General features: G+C 38.2%; 1 long non-coding RNA gene across 4 annotated transcripts in view; it reads left to right on the plus strand.

Moving 5' to 3' along the window:
* Window positions 1-26,089, plus strand: part of LOC134156692 (uncharacterized) — a 65,498-nt gene that overhangs the window by 13,044 nt on the left and 26,365 nt on the right. For 3 of the 4 annotated variants that reach the window (XR_009962022.1, XR_009962021.1, XR_009962023.1), the window contains exons 2-4: window positions 1,212-1,301; window positions 6,941-6,997; window positions 11,463-11,544. This is a non-coding gene — a long non-coding RNA (uncharacterized LOC134156692). The remainder of the gene's footprint in view (window positions 1-1,211; window positions 1,302-6,940; window positions 6,998-11,462; window positions 11,545-26,089) is intronic. The other variant, XR_009962024.1, reaches the window with a different exon arrangement.

The following is a 26,089-nucleotide window of genomic DNA, read 5'->3' on the forward strand; positions in this document are numbered from 1 at the left end:
GGGGAGTGATAAATTATGAGCTTCTGGTACCCAGACTAGTTCATTAAGAGCCAGTTGAGGTACATGTGACCTGTGTATTGCTGTGCAGGCACATTCATATGCGGAAACATCTAGTTTCTGAATCCAGATGGGGCTTAAGGAAAGTGTAGCCAGGGCAGTTCTACTATGAACAGATGTGTGTTTCAAGAAACACATTTGAAAATTGAAAAAGAAAGCACTTAGGGCATTTAGGCACCACCTGATTTAGGTGTAAATCAGGCCTTTTTGCATGATACTTTTTTTTTACTTGGGTTTCTGAATTTTCTGTGAATCTGTACTTCAAATGCCTAGGTTGGTCATCATTTTCCATCTTCAGATCTACTCATACATAACCAAGAGAGGAATGAAAAATCTGACATCCACCTCCAAAGAGAAAATGAAAAGAGACTTTTGACTGTCTTTCTGTACGTTCCTACCTTTGAGGCCATATCATTGCTGTTGCTCTGTGCCAGCAGCCCTGCATTCTTAATTTGAATGTGTATGTAAAATGGATGACCCTCACCTTCCCACAGCTGTGCAACTATTATAACCTTATAACTTCAAATAATGTTTTACAGCTGGGGCACAGGGCTGAAATAATACATGTGGTTACTTACGTCTTTATATATGGTATCCTTCAGTTCCAGTATGTGTCTGCTGTTCCTCAGTAGGGCAAATATTGACATACAGTATTTTGCATCCCTTTAGCTCTTACACTTCCCTTTTATCCAGACATAAAAAGCTCTTTCCTAACCTATTCTATCTCTACTGCTATGTATGTTGACACCAGTGGACTTGTGAGTGAGTAGGCCTGTCAGCAGTGGATATTTTTTCTCCTTCATTGTCACTGGAATAATGACTTCTCTTGCTTTATATGGCTTTGTGTCCTACAACTCAAGGATCCACTGCAGACCTCAGTGTCTGCCTGCAAGACACCAGTCTGTAATATGCCTAATAAGCCTAAACAAAGGAAATCCCTTGACTTTAAGACAAGAATGTGTCCTGTATTAGTATTCTGCACACTAGAGAGAAAAATTGCTATCCTCCTGCGTTTCTCTGTAAAGTCGGTCATTTCCTATACCTGCATGACCAGATTCCTTTAAACTACAGCAAATAACACAAAACATAATTATTTTACAACAGTAAAATTTTATTTGCTATTTTACATGTTTTCCTTGTTTTTTGTTTTAAAGGAAGAATATAAACCTTCTAGAGCAAAATGTGCTGAGGATGGCTTTCAGCTGCCACGTTCTTACCTAAAGCCAAGTGCTTTGGAAGTGCAGGTATGTTTACATCTGTGTTTTATTTCTGGCCCACCTTTAATAAAGATGCAACAACGATAAAGCAAAACACAGCACAACATGATAATATATGGCACATAATAAAGAACTGCCATAAGTACACAGGGGGCTCAATTTTGCTTTCACTCTATCTCTGCAAAACTCCATTGTTCAATACTAAACCTTTACAATTGTCAGAGTTCCTTGTGGTTCAAAAGGAGACATTTTCCAGAATAATGAGGTCACTGGTTCCCAGTTTGCCATTCCACAACATTCTGTTTATTCCTAGAATCCCTGTTCTTTCAGCAATAGCTGATGCTCTCTATAGCTGTTACTCCTGGGGGAACTGAGACTTTAAACATTCATTAAAAAGTGAATTGCTATTGTTGACAAAATACAGATGGCCAAGCATGAACTACTGACACCTAGGAATACACTTCAGTGCAGTACATGGCGATGTGGCTATGCGAATGCTCTGGCTGCTTTTACCAAACCAGCATGTCTTTGTTACCAGACTGGCCCTGCTGTATGCTTATATTCCTTTGACTAATTGTGGCACAAGCTGCTAAAGTAATTTTTTTAAAAAATGAACTGAATTTATTTCAGCTTTTGAGAGTGAGAAAAGATACTCTTTTTTCACAGCAAAACTATCAGCAGACAATATGCATACAAGGCTCAGCTCACAAAGTAATTACCTGGAGTTCAGAGCTCTGCTTCAGGCTGCTGCAAGCATAGCACTCAATGACTCCCAGAGGCTCCGTCTGAACTGTGGGGTGTGTGCCATAGCCATGTCCCTGATCATCCAGGGGGGACCTGGCTGGGCCGGAAACCGGGCGTGGGGGTGGAGGGTGGAAGGGAGTTAGCATGGAGCCAGGGTGCAGCTGGGGCACGCACACACACGCACACACGCTCCTGTAGGAAGCATGCCTGGATTCCACAGGTTAGACATAGCCATAGCTTTAAATCAGCCATGTATTTAGAGTTCATTAAGGTGCAGCCGACAGACTTAAGCCTCTAGAGTACAGTTAGATGCTACACAAGGATGTAGCATGCAGCATTACACTTGCATAATGATATGTACTGCACTCCAGGTTAACATGTTGTGGAAAAAGCCATGGGAATGCTCCAGTAGTTGTCATTTAAAGCTTTGGTATTACTTTGAGATAAACTAAGACTGAGGCAGTAAGATGAAACTGGTTGGGGTGTTTTGCATCTTTTTAAACACTTCTAGAGATAGATACTGGGCAGATAGATAGAAAGTGCAGTAGCTACACTGAGCTTTGGCTTATTTGGGGCTGAAGTTTTTTTCTGGTTTTACATTTTCTGTTCATCTCCACCATATTTTAGATTTTTTTCTTATCCTTATATATATGTAAGATTTTTTCCACCATTCTTCTAATGCTGTATTTAAACTCTTCCATTTTTCCTTCAATTTTCTTAAAGTTTTATGGTCCTCTTTTTCCCTCACATGCTTTTTTTGGGTCACCCTTTGATTCATTCCCTTCTTTTCTAAGTGTGGAAAATTACAATTTGCTATTGTTTCTCTCCAAATGGTTGTGGTATTTCCCATGCTATTGTGTGTGCATGCACATGTGTGTTTGTGTGTGTAAAAGAGAAGAGGAGATACTGTGAGGCTGCCAGCAAAAATCAAAATTGGAGGAGACAGGAGAGCAGAGGGAGTAAGAGACTGTCTTATTGAACTTGGAGAGGAATGAGGCCCATCTGGGGCTAAACCAACCATTGGGAAGATTAAGGAAATAAAATAATTATGGAAAGTTAGTGCTGGAATTGTGAATGGGCCTGAGAGACCTGGCTGAGGCTCAGGAACTGGGAGTGGCTGCCTGAGCTGAACCAAATACTCAGTCACTAAAAAAACGGAACAAATAAGGATAGAGCAGACATACTGAGAAATTGTACTTCTGTATTTTGACTTGACTGTTTTAGCTGTATGAACTAAGAAGATGACTTTTCCTTTTCTAAAGAATGGAATTAGAAAAATTTAAACACAGGTCTATTTGGTGAACATTTAAAAATTATTATGATCAAATAGCCAGAAAAGGGAATGCAGTCCATGACAAATAGCTTCCGAAATTTCTGACTTTTCAAATCAGAGCAAGGCTCTCAGCATCAGCTGTGAAACACAAATAGGGTCAGCACAGTCAAAACAGACATAGCAGTGAACTTAAGGTTCCTACTTCTCCCCAGTTTTTCATAAAGAAGACTTCAGTTAATCTTTCTCTAACTGAGTGCATATTGTCTGCTTCTGAAATGCATAATCCCAAAGCTGATATTAAAATGAGCAGGACAGAAGTTTGAGAATTCATTTTTCACATAATCATCCAAGTAACTCTGGTGTACACCACAATAAGATGCATGCTCTATCTTTTACTCTGTGGGCTTTGTGTTGCTATTTCTGTGAACTTTAAAAAGTTCGTTGAAAAAATGTTTTTATTGCTTTCTTTTTCAATAAATAAAAGTATCTTACAGGATGCATCTGTCCCTAAAAACACCCACCCAAACACTTTAGAAATTGTCAAATTTAGTTTCCTAATCCACTTTTTGTAATATCAAATAGATTTATTTGGTAGGATTTGCATTTTTAAATCTTAAATGAGATGTAGCTAGAAGTTTAGAACTCAGCTAGCATAAATTGTCACAGCTATTAACTTACCTCAAATTTTAGCTATATGAGTAATAGAAATAGTCCAGCTTGAAAGGGGTAAAACCTGATTGGCAAGATGAAAATGAGATGATCAGTGCATCTTTCATTATCATCTGTGAGCATTGTGATATCACTTTGAATATATAAACATGCTACACATGCCTTAGTTTTTCATATTTCTTCATAGATATCACTTATTAGGTACTGTTAACAGAATGGGTGGACTTATGGTCTGATGCTGTATAAGCAGCTCTTCTAGTCTTATGGCATATAAAAGTTTGTAAATACAAGTCTGGTGTCATATAATAAATAATATGGTAAATAGGTAGAATTAAACTTTCTTATGAAAGGGAAGCAAGTTTAATGCAGTGGTAAGTGATAATGCAGTGGAATGGAAAATCCCATTCTTGTATTCTGAACTTTGATGAATATGGTCAACACTTTATGATGAAGGGATCTGAGGAAGGATGAGTAGGAATAGGAAAGCAGGGATCTGGGTAGGATTATTTTTTTTTCTTCTGCAAAGAAAGAGGAAAAAGGCATAAAAAGAAAAAAGAACACCTATTTTAACCACTGTGCTAACTTTTTTCTAATCACAACTTGCGTCACTGATACAGTATCTGAAGGGGGCCCGTAAGGATGCTGGGGAGGGACTCTTCATTAGGGATTGTAGTGATAGGACAAGGGATAATGGGTTCAAACTCAAACAGAAGAAGTTTTGATTGGATATAAGGAGGAAGTTCTTTACTGTGAGGGTGGTGAGGCACTGGAATGGGTTGCCCAAGGAAGTTGTGAATGCTCCATCCCTGGCGGTTTTCCAGGCTGGGCTGGAGAGAGCCTTGGGTGACATGGTTTAGTGTGAGGTGTCCCTGCCCATGGTGTGGGGGGGGTGGAACTAGGTCCTTTCTAACCCTAACTATTCTATGATTCTATGATTCTGTAGTAAATAAAACTGACGTGAGAACACATCTGTATGATATGGCACAACTCATGCTAGCAATTTTTGTAGGTTATGCAGTCCTTATGAGAAAGCATACTATTTTTAAATGCTTGGGGGGCCCCACCAGATATTAACTTAAGAATTATTGGTTGTGTGTAGAAATAGGCGGAAGGCATTTCCTGCTGTGAGCGACACTTGGAAGTTCTCCTTTTGCAGTACTGTAAAAAACAACAGCAGAATTTATGCAGCATTCATAGACAGCAGATTTCCCCAAATGCTTCAGAAATGCTACCAAATTAAAGCTGCTCCTCAGTATGGCTTCATATTTTGTTTTTTATTGGCTGCATAACAATAAGTCAAGTGTGAATGTAAAATGAATCTTATAGTTGCTGGTGGAAGTGAGGATATTGTGGGATATGGGAGTGATTCTTTTTATATTTGCTTTCTGTTTTGACAGAGATAATAGAGACTCTCTAACTGATAGCTGCTGGAAAGAAAATCAGGAACTATGGATATTACCTACCTTGTGATCTCAAGCAAGACTTCATGTCTCTCTGACCTGACTGTTAACCAGATGCTATTAAAGCTATATGTTCTCTTTTTCTGAAGTATTCAGTTTTATAAATCTTGTCAAACACTTTTATACTCAGGAGGTGTAATACAAAAATCCCAGGTCATATATTTGGGAAGCACTTTCTCTCTAGCCCTGTATGTTTGCTGAGGATTCCATACCACTGATTGAGAGTCTAGCCTGAGCTTTTACTTACTGCGATACCTTTGATATATATTGGCCCATAGCCTCTGAAGGGAGTTTGATGCTACGCTATCCTAACAGTCTTTACACTGGGATAGACCCAGAGATGGAAAAATACTGAGGCTTTCTCTGCCTCTGTGCAAGCCAGGCAATAGGAGGTATGACCTGGGTGCCTACTTTTCTTTGTTTCTTTGTTGGCTTACAGCAAAAGGAAGTGAGCAAAGGTTTCAGTGTACAACCATACCGACCAGTTGATACAAATGAGCTAACATGATGATCAGCGTGCTGACTTGCTCAAGGCGGAGAAGATTAATTGCTCATGGAAGGACTCAGGAACACATTTTGAATCCTGCTCCCTTTTCTTAGTTGCCCAAGGGAAAAGGCTGCTATGAGGTGCCTCTAACATAGAGCCATACTAGTGGGACAGGCTTAGCCCTCTGAGTTATTATCCACATTTTGCTTTCAAAGCAGACTGAAAATTGTGCTCCATTCTTGTGAGAGGGTGCTGAGAAGTGCATATATATGTTTTTATTAGCTACCCCTGAATTAAAGTAAGTAGTATAGACTTCTAAGTGATTTTTCATTATCATCTTAAGACACAGAATCAACTAGGCTCATGAACAAATGGATACTGTATGTCTTTCTGTCTCCAGAGAAATATATGGGAAAAAAATCTTAAAAATTGACATAATGATGTAGCAATTGCTTGAAGAAACAACAATAGGTCAGTCCTCAATCTCTTTTGCCTTCTATTTGAAGACTGAGGAAAGGAGGAATTGTTCTCCTTTTGTATGTCCAAACACATTTGCGTACATGAGACAAGAAATTTGACCTCATAACTTTTATTTGATTCTAGCTAATAGTGAAACTTCACCTGGCTTATGTTAATGAGAGTTGTGTACTAGATTTGGCAGAATCCCCCATCTATCCCCATTTACAGTACAAAGCTCCTCTAAAGACAGACTCAGTTTTTCACAAAGCCTAAGAAATATACTTTAGTAATCTTAAAATATTCTCTGTATACAAGGAATAAGATACTTAGCACATAACCCAAGTTGAGTATATTACTGAGTTTTGGTGTACCATCTAATTCATTTGCACAGGGAAATCAAACCTGCTGTCGTTGCTCTGTATCAATTTGCATCATGCTAAGCAGAGGAAGAAAGTAATTGGTAACATTAGTATTACTTCTAAGGAGTTAGAATTTACTTGACTTTAGGGATTAGCATGGATTTAAATTTGGTTGCTCCTAAAGCTGGAAATAAAAGAACCTTTCTTTTTCAAAGTACAGGGAGAAAAAAATACTTCCTAAGCTCTCTCATAACACTGAAGAAAAAATATTGGTGAGTAAGAAATGCAAATCAACATCTTGTATAGAAGCTGTATTGATTTTAACCAAATGGGGAAAATCTTCTTTTCTTAGAAGGGTAAAAATGGAGTATTACATTTGTGGGAAAGAGGGAGAAGAGGGGATGATTGGCTGACAATAGGCAAATTTAACTTCTGTCTCTGGTTGTGAGTAGGACATAATAACTCTTTTAAGTTACGGAGCAGCTGGAGAATATTTCACTGGAAGCTATTCTCACCAGTGGCTAGAATAGATTGCATGGGGCCCTTATCTGTCCCAAACCTCAAGACGTGATGAAGCCCACTCAATAAAATTGGAGTTTGCCTAAGTACAAACCCCACTGGGAAAACAAAAGATTTCCACAGTTTTGGGGAGCCTTTGTATTGGGACCTTACAAAGTCTCAAGTAGGACCTACTGTATTATTTGAAAATGTAGCAGGGAATGAGGTCTGATGTGCTGGGTATTTTTTTTAAGAGTTAATGGACTGACATATGTTTATACTTACTACTGATGATCTTTCTTTGGAAAACACATCTAACTTCTGAACTGTAGAAAATTGGCAACCTATAGGACCTAAACTGGATTTAAAAATGGCATTTGGATAAAAATAAAAAAAAAAATCGTCTTACTGGTTGTATATGATCACTTTATTATGTTTGATAAGAAGGAAAAGCTGAAGGATTTGACAGTCCCAGAGCCTGGCATGTAAAATGAAATTCCTGAATGTAAATTAGACAGATTAAACTATCCTTTAAAAGACCCTCAATGAAGAAAAGGATATATTTAAAATCCAATAAACTTCAGACCTCCTTCAAATGGCTTAAAATGAGGTCCAGAATGCTTGCTATGCAGGAAATATACTGGTTTTGATTTAACAAAAAAATGTATAGTCTAATTTGAAAAAATCCTGTCACTGTATTCACCTTGCAGAAGTGAATATGAAACCATATGGAGAAGCATATTTCCACAAATATATTCTAATTCAAGATGAATTATCTGTATGTTCTATTTAGTAATCAGACAACAGCAAATTTCTTGAATTTCTCTACAGTTATTGAAGAAAATAATTGCAACTTCTGTATGAAAGTAATGTGCTTTTGATAGACATTCTGAATGGATGTCTTAATATTTTTTAATAAGGTAGGGGTGTCATAAGTAGGGATGAGGTATTTTTATGTTACTAAGTTGCATGTACGATTGGCTATGCTGGCAAAAACCACAAAGAGCCTTTGTTATACTCTCAGTAGAGCTATTTATATATCGTGACTTACTGTGTCCAAGGACTGCTTCCTGCTTCCGTTAAAAAGTAGACCCTACAAATAAAATAAAAGCCATAAACCCTGACATTACTCAAACCCTGTCTATTGAAACAACAACAAAAAAATCACACATGATTTTGTATTGCCTATATAGAATATGCTCTCTTGAACTTACTTAAATACAGTTCCAGATGAAGCATACTGTGGAAGTGATGCCTTCCATACTGAAAGAAGCAGAAAGGCATTTGACTTGCTTTAAAAATAATGATGGTCCAAGCAATCAATCAGGTGCATCGTCAGAATACAGCTGAAGCTGGGGAGGAATGCAGCAATTCTGGTCATTGTATAGACAGTAAGCTCTCTAGGCAGCAGTGACTCTTTTTCTCTTGCTTTTGGGGAGACCTAATACATGCTTCAGTCTTTGTAAAGTATGAATTCAATAATAGAATATTAACAATATCTATCTCTATGCATTTCCTGTCCTTGTTCCCCATGCCCATGGTCAACCACAGCTGCTTAGACAGGTGGTGCAAATTAAAGCAGTCCTTGGCTCCTCTAAAATTGTACAATCACTGTTAGCTGCCTGATGCTTGTTCTGTCAGAGCAGTAGGGTCAGACCACTTGTATTTTCCCATAGCTTCTTCAATACCTTTTTGTCCTTGGCATGTGACAGTTTTTCAGTGTGTCCAGCAAGTACCTGGCACAAATGGTCTTGTGCCAGTGAAAGGGGGAAACTGTGTCCCATATGTGGGTGGACTTAGCTTAGTTGAGGCTTAGTTGAAGCTAGGGATTGTCTTTTACTGAGCTTGGAACACAGAAGGAGAAGGCATTGCCCCTCTTTCTGTGTTGCATCTGTAATGCTGTGCCCTTGCCAGGTGGACATGTAGAACCATGGAGGAAGAAGCTATGAAATGTGTCCTCACTTGCAGAGATATGCAAAGGAAGAGCCAGGGCTAGAAAAAGAACCACCCAAAAGTCAAACCAAACCAAAGCAGAAAAAACAAACTAACAACCAATAAAACCCCCAAACCTGGCCCAAAAGCAAAACCAAAAAGAAATTATCAATTTACATTTTCTTTCTTCTGATTTTGGGAATACACGTAACTTTTTGTAGCCTTATAGTGTTGGGCAATAACCTTACTCTAGAAAGATACGAGAAAATCTCATCCCTTGATGCAGACTAGAGCTCATTATAAGAGCAGATAAGAATTCCTAAATAAGACGAATTTTAGAAAATTTCTCAGATGAATTTTCAATATAGTATAAAAATCATTAATAAGACCCCAACTGACTTTTAATGTAGCTTTTTTATTAGAAGGAAAGAAATTCTACTGTCCTATAGTTCATATAATAAACCGTAGAATACCACATTGGAAGTTACTTCAAAGATCATCTGATCCAACTTTTCTAGGCAAAGTGTGACCTAGATTAGATGTCCCAGCACCCTTTCCAGCCAAATCTCGAAAATGTCCATTGTTTGGGGGTCCATCACTTCCCTGGAGAGATTATTCCAATGGCTGATTGTCCTCATTGTGAAAAATTTTCCTCTTGTGTCCAATCAGAATCTCCCCAGGAGCAACTTGTACCCATTAGGTGACTCCTTGTAAGTCTTCTTTGTAGCCACGGTTTAAATACTGGAACTCCTACAGTTCCCAATCCCCTACCCTATTGGGAAGTTTTAACTAATGTATAACTAATGTATATTTCTCTATATTGCAAAATAAAGAATTTGCTACATCAGCTATCTTTCTGACTGGAGACATTCAAGGCCAGGCTGGATGCAGTTCTGAGCAAACTGATTTAGTTGAAGATGCCTGTGCTCATTGCAAGGGGGTTGGACTAGGTGACCTTTGAAGGTCCCTCCCAACACAAACTATTCTATGATTCTATAATATGGTTTTGATTTCTCTGTGTATGATCATTCTATAGTGTGCCAGAGGAACTGAATCAGTGTTTGCTTATCAGGAATAACCTTAGCAGGCAACAAGTGTTGGTATGAATGAAATAGAGTGAAAATTGGAACTATTTAACTGCATCTAAACCAACACTTGTGCACATGCAAAGGCATGCTTTTCTCTGTCCTCAGGTCACCCTCAAATCTCTCATTTTAAATCTCTTGATAGCATTTCTGAACTAATTTTGGTTTAATTAGCTCCATCTTGTTTTAAAACTAAAACAAATCAGAATTTAGGACAATTTCTAAAGAGCCTTGATTTCCTTATATACATTTATACACCAAGGAAAACAGACTCCGTTTAGCCTGAACCTTCTGCCATTTACATTGAAATGCCCCACTGATATTTAATGAAGAAAAGGAAAAAATACTGTTGCTTATATTTAAATTATGTGGGGTTAAATATAAGCTTCTAATACTGCTCCCATGCTTAAATGGTAAAGCATACTTAAACTTTAATTTTCATTACAATGTTTTGTTCACAGATATTTTCAGGAACACCATAACATAAACAGAGACTTACTTCAAGTGAGCAGCAGGGTTTTCACTGGCTCTGGCGAGGTCTAACCAATTAAACTAGATAAACGCTGTGTAACTTTTCTGAGCAGGCTGCTAGGAATAATTCAAGGAGTGCTCTATATACGTTATAGTATTATTTTTACACTCAGACTTTATAACTAATATGTAGTAAGCTAATTTTTTAATTGGTACAGAAGTAGTTTTTATTTGTGGCTTTATGCATAAATCCTGAAACTCTTGGTTATTTTTTCCTTGTGTCATGGTGAGCTTCCAATAAAGTGAATGGAAGTTCAACTTTAGTAACGATAGAGTAATAAAAACTGGATCCGGATCTCAGGATTTGGCACATGGACACTAGATCTATTAAGTCATCTTGTCCATACTCCTGCCAATGCAGAATTGTTCCCTTCAGCATAATCTCCAGTGCCTTATTCAGTTCAATTTTAAATGACTTGGGTGAAGTGGTTTCCATTACTTCATTTGGTTGAAGTATTACTTATTCCACAGACTAATATAATGCTTTTCAAGCTGCTTCATTCTCATGGATCACTTCCCAATCCCAGCATTTTCCCCAGACAAACGAGTATGAGTAAGGGTAAGGAAAATGTGTGTAGAGTATAAAGGCCAAGAGGAAAAAGTGGCATGAACTCCTTCCCCTCACTCCATTTTTTTTTAATGTATTTCTCCTGCTTCATATTTGTGAAGTCTCCCTCTTCACTCTTGCCAGTGAGACTTGGACCAAACTCCTTGAGAAACAGATCCACTGTGAATTTTTCCCTGTTTTCCTGCATGTAAATCATTCCAAAAAGGTCTGTGAGTTCCCCCCCCCTTCTCTGTTATATTCTATTTTTACTTTCTTCTGTATTCTATTTATTTTTAGTAATGCACTTATTTTACCACTAATTGCTGACTCTTCATTATTCAGTATATGTCACTTAACTCTTAAGATACTATCCTGATTAGAAGGAATTTTTCATAAGAGGATCCACTGAATATATTTTTTGCAGGTGAATATGGGCATATATAATAAAAGTGACATTTTACAAATTATCAGGAATACTAAACCCAATTGTAATAGTAGACAAGATTGATGAAATAATCACTGAGAAAGTGAACAAAGGTTTGTGGGCCCTGTTTTGTAGTATATCACATGTATACAGATAGCCAAGGCTTTAAATCATTGTGCATTCAAAACGAGGTTGAAATGTTTGGTGTTGTAACTGAAATTCCATGCTAAGATCTTTGTTTCAGTTTTCAGCTATATGCACAATAGATGTTGCAAGAACAAAGACTGAATTCGGCATTTTAATGAGATGTAGAAATTCAACAGCAGGAAATAATCTTCCTGGAAAGAAACCCCTATTTCCGTCCGCTTTTTTTGTATACACCCTTTAGTAGCTGATCACTTAAAACAGGTGCTGTAATTCATGATTGGATATTCAATATTTACAATGGATGGTGTCTGTGTTTAGAGACAACTTTATGTACCAGTGCTTGTAAGGCACTTCCTCTCAGGAATCAAGTGGAAATAAGATCATATAACACTCTGGCAGATTATAGATTCAAATATTACAGATGCTTGAATTGTTCATTGGAATTCAATTACTCAGTTCATTTTTATATATGTAATTATTCAGAAATGAAAATTGATTCCTACAAATATGTTCTTCATATAGAAGTATTCAATAAAAGAAATAAAAAAAGGATGCCACATAGGTACAAACATGCCTGAATCTCATGTACTACCCATGCTGCCCAACATTCTGGGCTGTGACAGTTGCAGTGGAAACATCTGGAAAAAGTTGCCAGTCAAAAGGGAGAGCATGCCATGTCAAAGTCTGGCCATGCTGGGAAGATAGTCAAACAGGGCTCCGAGGCAGTGGTAAGAAGTGGTGCCTGAGGGCCAAAACCCCTTACTGCCGCTTCATTTGACTAATTCAGGTTATCAAACAGAAATGAACTGCTAACAACTCCCACCCATGTGAGTCTGCTTCATGCAGAATGATTACTGTCAGAGGTTTATATTCACCTTTACTGCTTTACAAACCAATCTTTTTACTGACATATCCATATTTGCCTCCAAAAGAATTAGTGATTTCAGCTGTGTAGAGACAAGGATCCCCATTCAGTCAAGATCACATTGTTCCAAGTGCAATTGCACAGAGATTGAATAACATCAGAAGTTTCAAAAGAGATCTATCCATAAGCACTGGCTGGATGGCATACATAACTGTGCCATGGTGTGGTTGCATCCATGGGGCTGTGCAGTCCTCCTCATTTCTGTTGCATCTAACATCTGTGTCTGCTCCAATGCTTGCACGTGGGAAAAGGTTATCTGTTTTGAGGAGCTTGTAATGAAGAGAAAAAACAAGCTCTTTTTCAAGGAAAAGACACATGAACTTTGAAAGGCATCCTTGCTTCATGCGGATTTTCTTCCATTGCCTGTGAAGTATCTGTGTACCTGGACTGTACCCTGCAGAGGCAGAACTGCAGAGACATGCTTTGATAGCTAAACACATTTTGGCTGCTAGGCGCAACCTGCTCTTTGTCATGACACTCTTAGTAGGTAACTCCTTTAACTCCTTGCTGGTAGAGATTGTTCAGCAGCTACAATGGAACTGCAGCACCTCCTCTGGCCACAGCAAAGGTAGCTCCAGCTGGCAGGAGTTGGGGAGGAGGGGGTTTCCCCGTCCAGAATATGTAAGTGACCACTCTCATCTGTCTTTACTCTGGGTAGATATAGCCTATATGAATATTAAAATACCTAGAGGAGAACAAAGAAAAATCTTGATACAAATGCCCTGTGTGGCATATAAATGAATATTCATGATGAACCATATGGAGAGCTAGATATACTGAGAAAGAGAAAGCCTAGTGCCATACATCTAAGGTTTCTTTAATAGATTGTTTTCACTTGAGTTGATTGTTTAAAACAATCCTTTACATTTTAGTCTAAGTTCTGTCAGATTGGTAAATTCATTCATATGCTACTTGCACAGGAGGCAGACAGAACATTCATAACACCAACATTTTTCCAACACATAATATAAATGATCTGCTATTCTAAGGACAAAAAGCAATGACACAAAAATGAGATATCACCCAAGAAAAGAGTTGAGAGGCAAACAGGACCTGGAAAAGAAAGAACACAGGAAAATAAGAAACAATAAAGAAGGTTTGTCATATAGGAAACATTACATCCTCCTTCTGAAGAGAGGTATCGTCAAACCCACTGTTATCAAAACAAAAGCTTCTTTGACCGTAATTGGTCATAAAGACATTGCGTCCTTTCCAGGCTAGCCCAGTGTTAAACTGACATCTGGATTACTCTTAGGTTTTCATCAAAACTGAGTGAGTCTTGTGAATGGTAACTTTCCTCAGACAACTTTTCTATACTGCCATTGCCTCCAATCTGCTATTGACCAGGAGTATATGGGAGGAAAGATAGGGGACAGGGCAGCAGGCAGATTTGTCCCCATACAGGTGTACTGTTACCAGAACATGCATTGATTAAGCATGTTCTCAGAGCAAAACTTATATTGAAGTCTTTTAGAAAGTCCCAAGTCATTTAATTTTGCAGAAGATGAGCCCTGAGAGCAGGCTGTAAACCACATTCTTATTCACTACCAAATTACCCAGGGTATTGCCATGACCCAAGCTCATTCCAGACATTAGCTTCATACTTAAATCTCCAGAACAAGAGTCAATCAAGCCAAGGTTTCAGGCATTAAAACCTAGGCTGTAGTTAAATGCTATTATCCTCAGCTGAAGGAACACAGTATGTAGGGCCTTACCTTCCCATGATAGGGCCTTACCTTCCCATGACCTAGCTTGTTAATGGCTGTTGACTGAAAAATTATAGCACAAAAAGAGACACTGGCAGGTTTTCTTTGATAGCTAAAAAAAATATAGATTTTTTTTTTTTAATCTAATTGGGCATATAGTGGGTATTGCTTTATTTTGCTAGGTTTTGATGCTTTTTCCTATATGCTTTCTGAGTACAGAAAACATAAACCAGACCCTCTTTCAGGAATGTACTTTAGAAGCCCTTAAGAAAAAAAAAAAAGAAGAACAAAACAAAACCAAACCAAACAACAACCCCCAAATATTTTCATAACAGGATCTGGAGTACTGTGAGATTCCTCTGCAGAGCTCTGGCTTTAAGCCCACCAAAGAGCCATATACTGCACAGGAGCTGAAGAATATCTTTGCTTTGTACGTGGTGGAGTGGCTTCACAAAATCCAGGAGTACTTTTTCAGCAGTCTTTGCCATGATGCACAAACTCCAGATCCAAAGCATAGAAAACACAACAGAAAGCGATAGCAGAAAAAATACCCCAAACATTTTAAGTCTCTCTGCAAGCCTCTTGGAGCTGAAGAGCCTTAGAGTTCTCCTCACTAAGGGAAAATTAGACCTCTTTGGACCAAAAATACTAGTCATCTTCATGGCAATGTGTTCTCCAGAAGCTGCAGATGTGGACTTTGCAAAGGCTTCTTGAATAAGCAACTTGAGATGATACAGAATTTGACTGACTATTATAAAGTTATGTAGGTGATATAATACGTTTATTTTACTTGACTGAAAGGAACAAGGTACTTTAGTGAAGCATTTGCTTTCACCAAAGCCCAGCTATGTTGCTGATGGCCCTATACTTTTGGCTTGCAATGGAGGATGCTGTGCTATGGGAAGCAGGTTTAGAGAGCAAACAGGAACCTTTGTTTCCTTTTATTTAGGGAAAAGAAAACAAGACAGAAGGAGGAATGCTGAGCAGCTGCCTGAGAGCTGCTTTGTTTCCGCTTCATTATGACATTATCCCTGGATTGGTTTTTGATAAAGTATTTAATATATTGGAAGAAATCACAGAGCTGTAATTGTAGCAAGCAATTTTATTTAGAATTTTTGCTGTCTGTTGACTTGAGTAGAGATAATGGCATAAATTCTAATAAGCAGATGCTGTGCTCTTTGAAACAAGGCACTGAAATCTGATATAGTACCAAATAGGAATTAACAGTGAATATGATGAGGCAAATGCATGGTTGTCAAACTCCACTTACCACCTATTTCATCATATGGAGAGCAAAGAAATCAAGACAGTACAACATACTGTCAGCAAGAGAATCTGTCTCATTTAACATCATGCTATTGTAGTCAGTTAGGAGAGCAGTTACTCAGTTTGGTGCTCTCCACTGAATATCCAGGATCATTTGAAGTTGGTGGAAATGTGAGTGCTTTGTAGTGTCTGCTTTTTACATTGTAGTGTTTTGCAACCTTAAAAACAGATGTCTGAAATACTTCATTGTGCTTTTCCTCAAATATTATATAGCACTGGTATGTGCACAGCACAAAGGATTATCTCAACAGCATTGTGTAGGTCTTTGTCTTTAGTTTATGGTCTCTGTGATCTATTGTATGTAAACCTTTTTATGAGACTGGGAAGGGATGGTAGCCTAAGTAAAACTAAACACTGTATGCAAAATTTTTAGGGCTCTGCTGTTCTGTAAGTGAACACACTGAAGGCTAAAATAGAAAGACTTTGGAAATAAACATTTTCATCAAGTAATTTTGACCCAGAGAAGCATTTTCACTAGACCATAGAAGAAGATGTTGGTTTTGGTGCTGGCAAAAGCAGTACTAATTTTCCCAAGGGACAAAGTATTATCTCCATTCCTCACATTTTGAAATTTCAGTGAGGAAACCTTAGCTATTTTTATCTTGTCGAGTCTCAGTTCCTGCATGACTTTCTTCTGTGAAAATAGTGGAAATTAGTGTCAAGCACCAGTGTGGCTACAATCCAAAGAGCATGAGATGCTTCCAAGAGAAATGAGTGACATATTATAATGTTTTGTTCAGTCATCTGTACCACTGTTGAGTACAATACATTCTTGTCTTCATGCCTAAAATCTCATGCCAGCAGTAAGCCCTTATACTGAATGAAGAAGCATGTGATTTCCCTATATGAAAATAATAATCCAGTCTACCTAATTTACAGCTTGGTTTAATGATCAGATCACCACTGGAGATTTTCAAAGTGCTGTAATAACATGGAACCAATCAGTGTATAAGCCAGGATGTGAATGCTTACATTTAAACTCACGGATCACGGGGATCCAATAGGAACTGGGTGCAAAGGACAAGATTCTCAAAGACACAAAAATAGCATATCTGAAAATACCAGTAAAGGAGCCACACAGGGTTATTTGAAAGTCATTGGAGAGAAAAAGACAGTGGACTCATTTACTTAGTTTGCTCTTTCCCAGAAGTTTATCTTTATTGTTAGCTGGGGAGTAATGCAGCTGTTTGGTTATCTTCTCTCATCCAATGAACCTACATCTTTAAATGCAGAGACAGGAATGTGCAGAATTTTCATAGCTTGTCACTTTGCTAAAAGATGAAATACATAAATTCAAGCCTTTACAGAGTAGGAAAGGGTTTCCCTCAGGCATCCTGTACTTTGGGAGTGATGTGAACTATATATAAAATATAAGATTTCCTCTCACAGTAAGGATTTTTAAGATGGCCTCCTTGGCTCTGTGTCTTATGTGGAGTTCACTCTTGTGCCAAATGCTGAGTTGAGTTGGCATACTGAGGTGCAAGTACAAACAGATCCTGCAGGACTCAGACATGTTAAAATGGTGGCATTCTGGGAGGGGCACAGCTTACACTTCAGTAGTGTTGCTACTTTAACTTTTCTTAAATTCTGCACAATATATCATAGCCTACATTCATCAAAGGATTAGGGAATTTCTTGCGTGGAACTGAACCACATGAAATCTGGAGATTGTAGCTTCTTCAGTGCCACCTAGCAGCCATAATGGCCTAAATTCAATGACCTCTCACCACAGACTTTAATTTTTCCATTAGAATTTTGGTTGTTGTATTGCTGCACCTGCCTAACCCTGAGCAGGTGGGAACTGATCTTCCTCCAAAGCTTCATTAGAAGTATGAAACATCAGATTCCTCTCTCATCTCTTCTGAAAGGCTCAGCATGGCAGGCCTGCATATAGAAACTTGTAGCTTAGAGTGCTCCCCCATGGGGAAGCACCCACATTCTATACTCACCTCACCTGAAGGGATTTACTGCTGCCTAGTACATTGTGGAGTCATCTGGATGGGAATACTTGGCCTTGTCTTGTCTTTCTTGTTTTCTACTAAGTGCAATAAAAGAAGTTGTAAGCAATGTTGGAAGCCTTGCTAGCATAAGGCTGCCATTTGTCACAGTTTCCCTTGCTATATCTTCTTTTTCTACCTGAAGACTTTATATGGAGTAATCCAGGAATCCCAGACATGCATTTTACTTGTGCGTATAAAATCTGCCCCACATGCACAAATCAGCTGCCCAGGGCAAATACAAGTTCAAAGCTTCTTGGAGGCATCTGGCCTCCTGTGCATGTGGCACACACATTTCCTGCATGGAAAATGCAAGGCAGCAGACTCATGTACGTGCAATAAACATGTGAGCGTGTGCAAATACTTTTGTGTAGGTTAAGCAACCTAATGTTCCAGGCTCATGATCCCACGTGCTCAGAACTGCGACTGTCACCAAAGCTCCTCAGAGAGTCAAAGGGCTCCTGTCAGGGTGTTACTTCTTGGCTGATACTGGGTGAGCTTCACACACAGGGCCTTTTCTGTCCCTTTCTAAAGAGCCCAATGCCTGCAATGAATCTAGCCTTAGGTGGCCACCATTACATTCAGGTACATTTTGCAAGCTTTGCAAGCTCTGATGACATCGCACATTATGTAAAGACCTAAGATGAAGTAGTTTGACTTACCATTCTACCAATAATGATACCTGCAGTCCATTGCACAGGGTATCTAGAAGATCACACCAGCACTATTTAGCATTATTTAGATGCTTTAATGGGGAATTAAGTTTCAAATGGTAGACATTAGGAGTTTAATGTGGTCACTGTTTGTGTGCATATTGCAGAACTCGTGGGTAAAACACTGAATAGAAACACTTTTTTATCTCATAGTTGTCTCAGAAATCATGTTTCATTAGAGCAGTGCAAAATGTTCACAATGAAACACCAGACCACACAAAAGTCACCTGGTGTGGAGTTTTGTTACAAACTAGTAACGCAAACCATATTTATCAAAAGATTTGCTTAGCATTGCGGAACTCCTGAATGATCTGAACTCAATTTTAAGCATATATGGTGTGTGGCTTTGGATCAGAATCATGCAAAACTCATAGCTTTGCATGGTTTTGATGTGAGGTGTGAATAAACACCAGGTGAAGCACAGCAATTTCAACTGAGTTTCAATTTGATCAGGATCTGATCCTCACCCGGTGTTAATGGGTGTAGTTCCATTGAAGTCAATGTTTTGCTCGGTGGTGGAGCTACACCCATTTACTCTAGCTAAGGAACTGATTGAAATTTTCAGTTTGCTCGAACCTGAAAGTCAAAATCTAACTCAGTGGGTGTGAAGTTATTTGGATCAAAATGAAAGAAAATGTTTGGACAAATTCTTGTGAAGTAAAAACTGTTCTATATTTTGCAGCTGCAAGGTCGCAGGCCTGAAATATATATTTCTAATGGTATAACCATAAGTTAAAATCCATCATTACTTTTTTTTTGCTAACCAGTAAAATGACTTTTACTAAATCTACCAAGTGCTGTAAGCTTAAAAGGAAAACAGGTATTTCTACTGAAGTCCTATAATAATCCTAAATCAAATAAGTTTTGGAAATAGCTAAGAAAACTCATGACTTTGCAAAGGAATGCTGAGGAAGCCTGTATTTTGGTTTTGTACTTATACATTTAATATATAACTGTAAAGGCAGCAAAGGCATGTCAGTACTACATACGACTACAAAGACAATGCAAAAAATAACCTTTTCAACGTCAGCCCTGGAGAAAACTGAAAAGTGACATCTTTAACTCGCCTTTCAATTCTGCTTCTTTTGTTTATTATTTCCTTTCCAGTGATTCCATGAATTCAGGCAACAACTTTCCATTGACTTGCCCTTTCCCTGAATATACTAAAGAGAAAATAGCTAGTAATACAACAGGCTACGTCTCTGAAATATTGCTACTGGTTTCCACAGAAACAGAAGTGCGACATTGCACATCTATTATAAATGATCAGTGTGGCTTCACTGGCTCCACCCATACTCATAAGTCAAGGCAATGTTCCTGGGTGCTGGGATTTGATCAACTGTACTGTTAAATTGCCATGGCTGCCCCAGCATGGTTTTAGCTCTGGGTCACTTTCAGAGCACTGTGCAGGAGCTGACACATACTTGCCCTGTGCTTGCAGGGTGAAAAAAATGTAGTAATATGGTCATGGTCCAGGACATGCCAGTTGTTTACAGCAGTCAGGATCATTCTGGCATGCTTAAATTACTAGTGTAGATACAATCATTGTGTCTCATTCTTGGCCTGCCAGCCATCTTATACATTTCATTTTTTCTTCTTCAGATTCTTATGTTTATTTTAGGCTTCTGGTCACCACATGGCATAAGCAGCACCGGTTCAGCTTTGTTGTCATCTATTTTTGTTGCTCTTGTTAGTAAGACAATCTTAGGAAGTCCTTATATCTTTTGGAATCTGCAAAAATAAAAAAAAAAAAAGAAAAAAAATGCAATTCGCAAACTCTTATCAAGAGAGTAGAGTTTCTTCCCTTTCAGACAGACCAATTCAGGATACTGAATACAGGTAGTTTCACAGTACACTATGGAAGAAAAACGAAGGTGGATTTCTAGCATGAAAAGAATTCTCTTGGCAAATGTGTTAGAACTAAGAAAGGATGATAAGAAAATCTATTTTTCTCAGTGGAACAAGTGAAAACTCTATTAGGATTGACACTGGTAAAACAAGCTATAGCTGCTTTCTCACTTTGTCAATGTTTACATTTCATTTCCCTTTCTTTGGGTATAAAAGTGTTTAAGGTCTTATGTGCTGAATCTGTAACAGTGTCTTATGTCATTGCTTTTGCTTATTAATAAAAAATAAGAGGAAAAACATACAAGTATCAAAGCTTTTATGGTAAGTGTGGAAATAAATACCCAAAACTTCCTCCAAATTTTGAAATCCAAATTGGGCCTTGGCTTTACAAATTACTTGTGGAGAGCTGTTTTTTATTCTAAATATAAACAACTGACAGCATTTACCAAAATCATACTGTTTTATGGCAAATGAAAGGAGAGGGGGGTGCTGAAAGGGGGAGGCATTTCACTAGAACTGCTTTCCATGAGTGTATTCCATTTGGTCACTTTTCATTGGAAAAATAGCAGTGAACTCTTTCCAGAGAATTCTTCCATTACAAATTTGAGAAGATCCTGTCTCAGGCACAGCCTGCGCAGTGAGAAAAATTCTTAAAACTGAGTGCAGAGCTGAGGTGATGTTGAGCTTGGAGAGTGGCTTGGTGTGGGATCATTTCCAGGTGTAGAAGTGCTTCTATTTTGCCCCTATCTGAGAATACATTAGGAAAAAGTAACAAGCTCCCTTTCCTCCCTATTTACTAATCCTGTTCATCGCTGACAACACTTATGCTATGTGTCATGATTGTTGAGCTCTAGTAGGTTAGACAAATAGGTCTGAATGTTGTAAGTTTGAGAAAGAAATCTGTTTTAAGACTGGTAAGCCTCAAACTCATCCTCCGAGTAGGTGAAGGAGGGAGAGCTGGGTCCTGTAGAGAGGAATAAAAGTAAAGAGTGATCTTGAAAGAGTGAGAAGAGTGTCAAGAGGAATCCCCCAAGATATCCCATTAGAACAGAAACCACTGGAGGGGAGGGATGATCCACTGCTTGATGAAAGCTCGAGGCTGAGAGATGGGATTTACAGCAGCCCAAGGTAGTTCTTGAAAGGTTGGCTGCTTGCCTGTCTGCCTGTTTGGGGTGAGGTTTAAGCCCCAGACCTGTCAAATTCAGCATGCAGCTCTGTGCTGTTTTGTGAGTTGGGGCTTGGGGTTCTGTCTCAATGCCAAGGACCTCTATGCTCTGCACCTACTGAAATATTAGGGTATTGTCAGGCACTGTAAACTTGTTCTTGGAGTATGTTCATACAGAGCTATTCTTGTTAGTATTCCATAGAAAAATATCATTTGAAGAGGTGTTTTGAAAAAGATCATTGGCTGAAAAGTTAATTTCCTGCCCAAATGGATGACGCCTGCAAGGTAAAATGAATGCATTTAAAGAAAGCAGCTATCTAAATCAGTCTATTTCAAAAAGAGTTTAATTTTTTCAATAAGGCCGAATCTTGTGAATGTACACACTTCATGATTTGCACATAATTTGGCAGCTTTTCCTCACTTTTTGGCAATGATTTAGTAGCAAAGAGCTGTAACAAGGGTTCAGATTACCAGGATTATATTATATTACACAATATACTGCAGCGTATTTACAGAAGAATGTATGAATTTGCATTAAAATGAACCCACCCACTGTAAATTGCTGCACTTTTTTTCTTCCTTTGTTTGTTAATGCCACGGTAAGGTCCACAGCAAGGACTACATTTCAACATGGCATCCTGGACAAGCAGTGAAGTGGTGTAATGGTGGAAATGGAGAAGGGGCCAGAAGTGAGAAACCTTCCTTTTAGATGCAGATGAGGACATTTTCCTCCATGCTATTGGATTAGTAGTCAGGAGAGACCCATGTTGTGTGTCTGAGTCAGGAATTGATTTGCTGTGTGACTAAGTAACACTTAATCTTTCCTGTTCAGTTCTGCAACAGCCTGTGAAATGTCGATAAGACTTTGATGCTTTTGATATGCTTTTCTTTAAGGTCTTGTGTACAGTGTGTATGAGGTAGCATTATTTGCTTTTAAAATGCATCCAGTGATTGCTCACAAAGCAGTTTGGTTGGAATCACTGAAACCTGGAATGGTTTAAAATACCTTTGTATAAGGTGTAAAAGGAATGAGAGCTAAGTTTGCGTATCTGCAAGATTATCTACATGGAGTTTGAGACCAAATCCAAGTTAAGTTGTATAGAAAGCGTTGTCTTTAGTTAAAACAAAGTGGTTCTTGAATCCAGAGTCAGTTGGGAAACATCGTTGTTCATCTGGACAATGATTAAGAACAGAAAAGAACAGAACCTGGCCATGTATTATACTCCCTAGTTTTAATGAGATTATGATATTTATTCCATCTAAAAATGTGTTTCTGGCTAATTACGTGATTAAAAATTTGGCTTGGCATTATCTGAGCTTGCACAGCAAACCTGACCTTGTGTTTTATAGGATTTTAAATAGGATTACTATGAAGTAGAGAGCAACTAATTAAAAGATGGCAGGTTTCCAGTTTCCAGTTGATGACCTGCTGTTGCTGCTGTTGCTGCTGCTGCTGCTTGTTGCTGTCCCCAGAGTGAGCAGGGCAATATGATCCTCCACTCCGGGATGTACAGAATGTTCTGTGGTGCTCGAGTCAGGCACTCCATGGAAACTTAGCAGGATCTTGCATCCTCAGTGCTTTTCATGTGCTCTTGCTGGGGAAAACTGCCAGAAAGCCAAACCAAACATTTTTATGGGTTTCCTCAGGCCCTACCTCCACATCTTGTTGAAAAATTAAAGCACACAATCATAGGCGGGTCTGTTGAAGCAAGCAGGCACTATTATTCCAGGTTTTCAAGGTTATTTTTCAGTCTATGGATCCAGTCAATTAAGGAAGAGCACGTATAAACTATTCTCTGAAATTTCTCATGAAAAACCCCAGTCCAGGGACACTTTCCAAACAACACTTTTCCAAATACAGCAACTGCAACAACAAATCAGAGAAGGTAGAGATTTTGCTGGAAGCATGAGTATCATGGGAACTTAGCAGTATAGTTTTATTGATGAAATGGAGCTTCAGATTAAAAGGTCCAGTGTCACCCGCGTTGCCCATTTTACTCCTACTGTTTGAATTCATAATATACTTAGAACAAAGTCTTGACAGATTTTTTAATCATTATGGCTAGATAGGAATTTGAAATCTACAACTAAGGTGTCAGCTGTGGCAACTTGGAGTCGACTGCAGCTTAGTCTCCTAAATATTTGACCAAATTTTCAGATTAAGTTTTCAGTTCGCACTTTGCTCTGCTAAGGCTATATCTTTATCATCACTTGACCAGCTAGTTGCAGCATGTGCACACATCCTCAAACAAGCTTTAAATCACACTTCTTGGCTGCCATGTAGACATGTCTTTAACCTCTGCATAGCAATGCCAGACAGTAAGCTTCTTGTCTGATGCAATTTTACTGCATTCTTTCTGAATCCTCATCTTTAATCTAGAAAGATCATCCTGGCTGGATAGGTAGTACAGGCTGTGTATATAGCTCATGTTATAAAAAATAGTCTTAAACCTTTCGAGACATGTGTGCATCTAAAAGCAATTAAAGGAATTTTTCCCATACCCTTTTAAAAGATTAAACAGTAGATGCCAATTGTGCCAAAATGTTTTTCTAGTATAAATTCTGAAGAAGCCAAAAAATACAAGACATCTTCAGCCAGAGGCATTGCCAAGTGGAAGCATTCAAAATAGAGCTGTAATGTGATTGGGTTGCATGGCACCATTTAATCTGAGGACAAATTTGCAGAATTTCCTGGCTAAAAGCCCTGAGCTACATAGTTCTGCATGACACAAATCTCTGAAAATGCTCCATGATGGGATTGGAAACCCTATTATTTTGAGGGATGAATGAAGGGGAAGGGTGGCTTCTATTCTTTTTATATCTAAATACCTTTTGTACGTAAATATTGCATACCTCTGCAATGTTTATGATGAAACTTGCTCTTTGTACTCTTATGTCTTATCCTGTGTTTTCCAAATGCTTCCCTTTTTTGACTTATCAGTCATGAACATCCCTGAACGATATGAATCTCACAACTGTGATTCACTTACATATATTACTTCAAGAAGGGTCTCATAAATCTTAAAATATGTATAGGAGACAGAGAGGGGAAAAAAAAAGTGATTTGTTTTTATTTGTGCATTGGTAGGAAGGAAGATGGTCCAGTCTTGCTTTAGAAGTCAGTCTCCCTAAAATATGCTTTCTACTATAGGCTAAGTTCTGTCCACATGAATGCTTTAGAGTCCTCAGTTTGCAGCTACCTAGAGGCTCCTGGAACTGTTAAAGTCTCATTTTGTTCCTTCAAAGTGGAAAAAGGAGCCTGGCCCAAATTAAGCTAGGAGTGCTGTTCCAAAGGCATACCAAGCTTTATGGGACTTCAAGCACAGTATTTTAAATTCTTAATTCAGAAGTATAGGGGAAAGCAATCACCACTATATTATGCCCTTTTTCTAAACAATCCAGTATGTTTTCTTTTTGTGTAAATGTGATGCAGCTGGTTCTAGTACCATATTTACAGTAAATAACCTTTTTGGTAAACTAAGCACTTATTGAGGCAGTGCAGTAATAATGTGCCAAAGGATTTAATCCACTTTTAAAATAGTTACTAAGCATGCATTTTTTGAATGAATGAATGATCTGAGCATGTAGGACAATGCAGAAGATCAGAAATAATCCATTGTTTATATTTTTAATCCACTGCTTATAAAGGAATTGTGGGTTTTGAAGGAATCCTGACTTTGCTTGAATTTAGCAAAGTAAGATCTAAGGGCTCTTCTGTGATGAATTTCTTCAGGAGTTCAAATGAAAATATGGAAATTCCAGCCAGAACCTGTTTCTTAAATTTAATGAATTAATTAGGCACAGGAAAATGCTAAAATGTATGGAATGGGAATGACTTTTTTCCCTTCTTTAACAATGTTAAGAAAGTGGACTTGTGTTATGGTTTCTATCATTGATGCAATGTGTTTTAAACATCATTTTATCCTGGTTGATTTTTCCTGCATCTTTTTGGATTAAACAGTATTCTTCAGTAGAGATGATGGTTGTTACAGTTTGTTTTCTTCAAAGACATTTCCTGAATATATCCCACCATGCAGAATCAAATATACTTGGATGAAAATACTTTTAGAGCACTTTTTTGTGATCCGGCTTAACTATAGCCATATTCATTTATATGACATTAAATTACCTGAGAAACCTGTTTGTCAGAGGAATTTAAGTAGAAAACTAATGTTAGCTTACAAAGAGCTTTAGGAGACATGTAAGGAGGCCAAAATTGTATAAAACAAAAAGTTGAATTCAATACTTTTTCAGTTATACCAATACGACTCCAACTTTGAGTTCACCTTCATTTCAGACCAGTCAAGCACTATTTTAGACAGCCTAAGGAGAGTTTTGTTCCTCAGATTTAAACACCTTACATGAGAGCTCCTTTTGCAAGGTTAAAGCTACTGACAGGTAATGGATTTTTAACTGGGTTGGATGGTAAAGTGGCATTCTTTGTTGTGCAAGGCTGCATACTTGCCCCATATTTTTATGGTCAGCTTATTTATTTTTTTGCTCTCACATCTAATTTACAC

This window comes from Pezoporus occidentalis, unplaced genomic scaffold (assembly GCF_034315485.1).
Source record: "Pezoporus occidentalis ecotype Australia unplaced genomic scaffold, CSIRO_AGI_Poc_V1 ctg9, whole genome shotgun sequence".
NCBI classification, from domain to species: domain Eukaryota; kingdom Metazoa; phylum Chordata; class Aves; order Psittaciformes; family Psittacidae; genus Pezoporus; species Pezoporus occidentalis.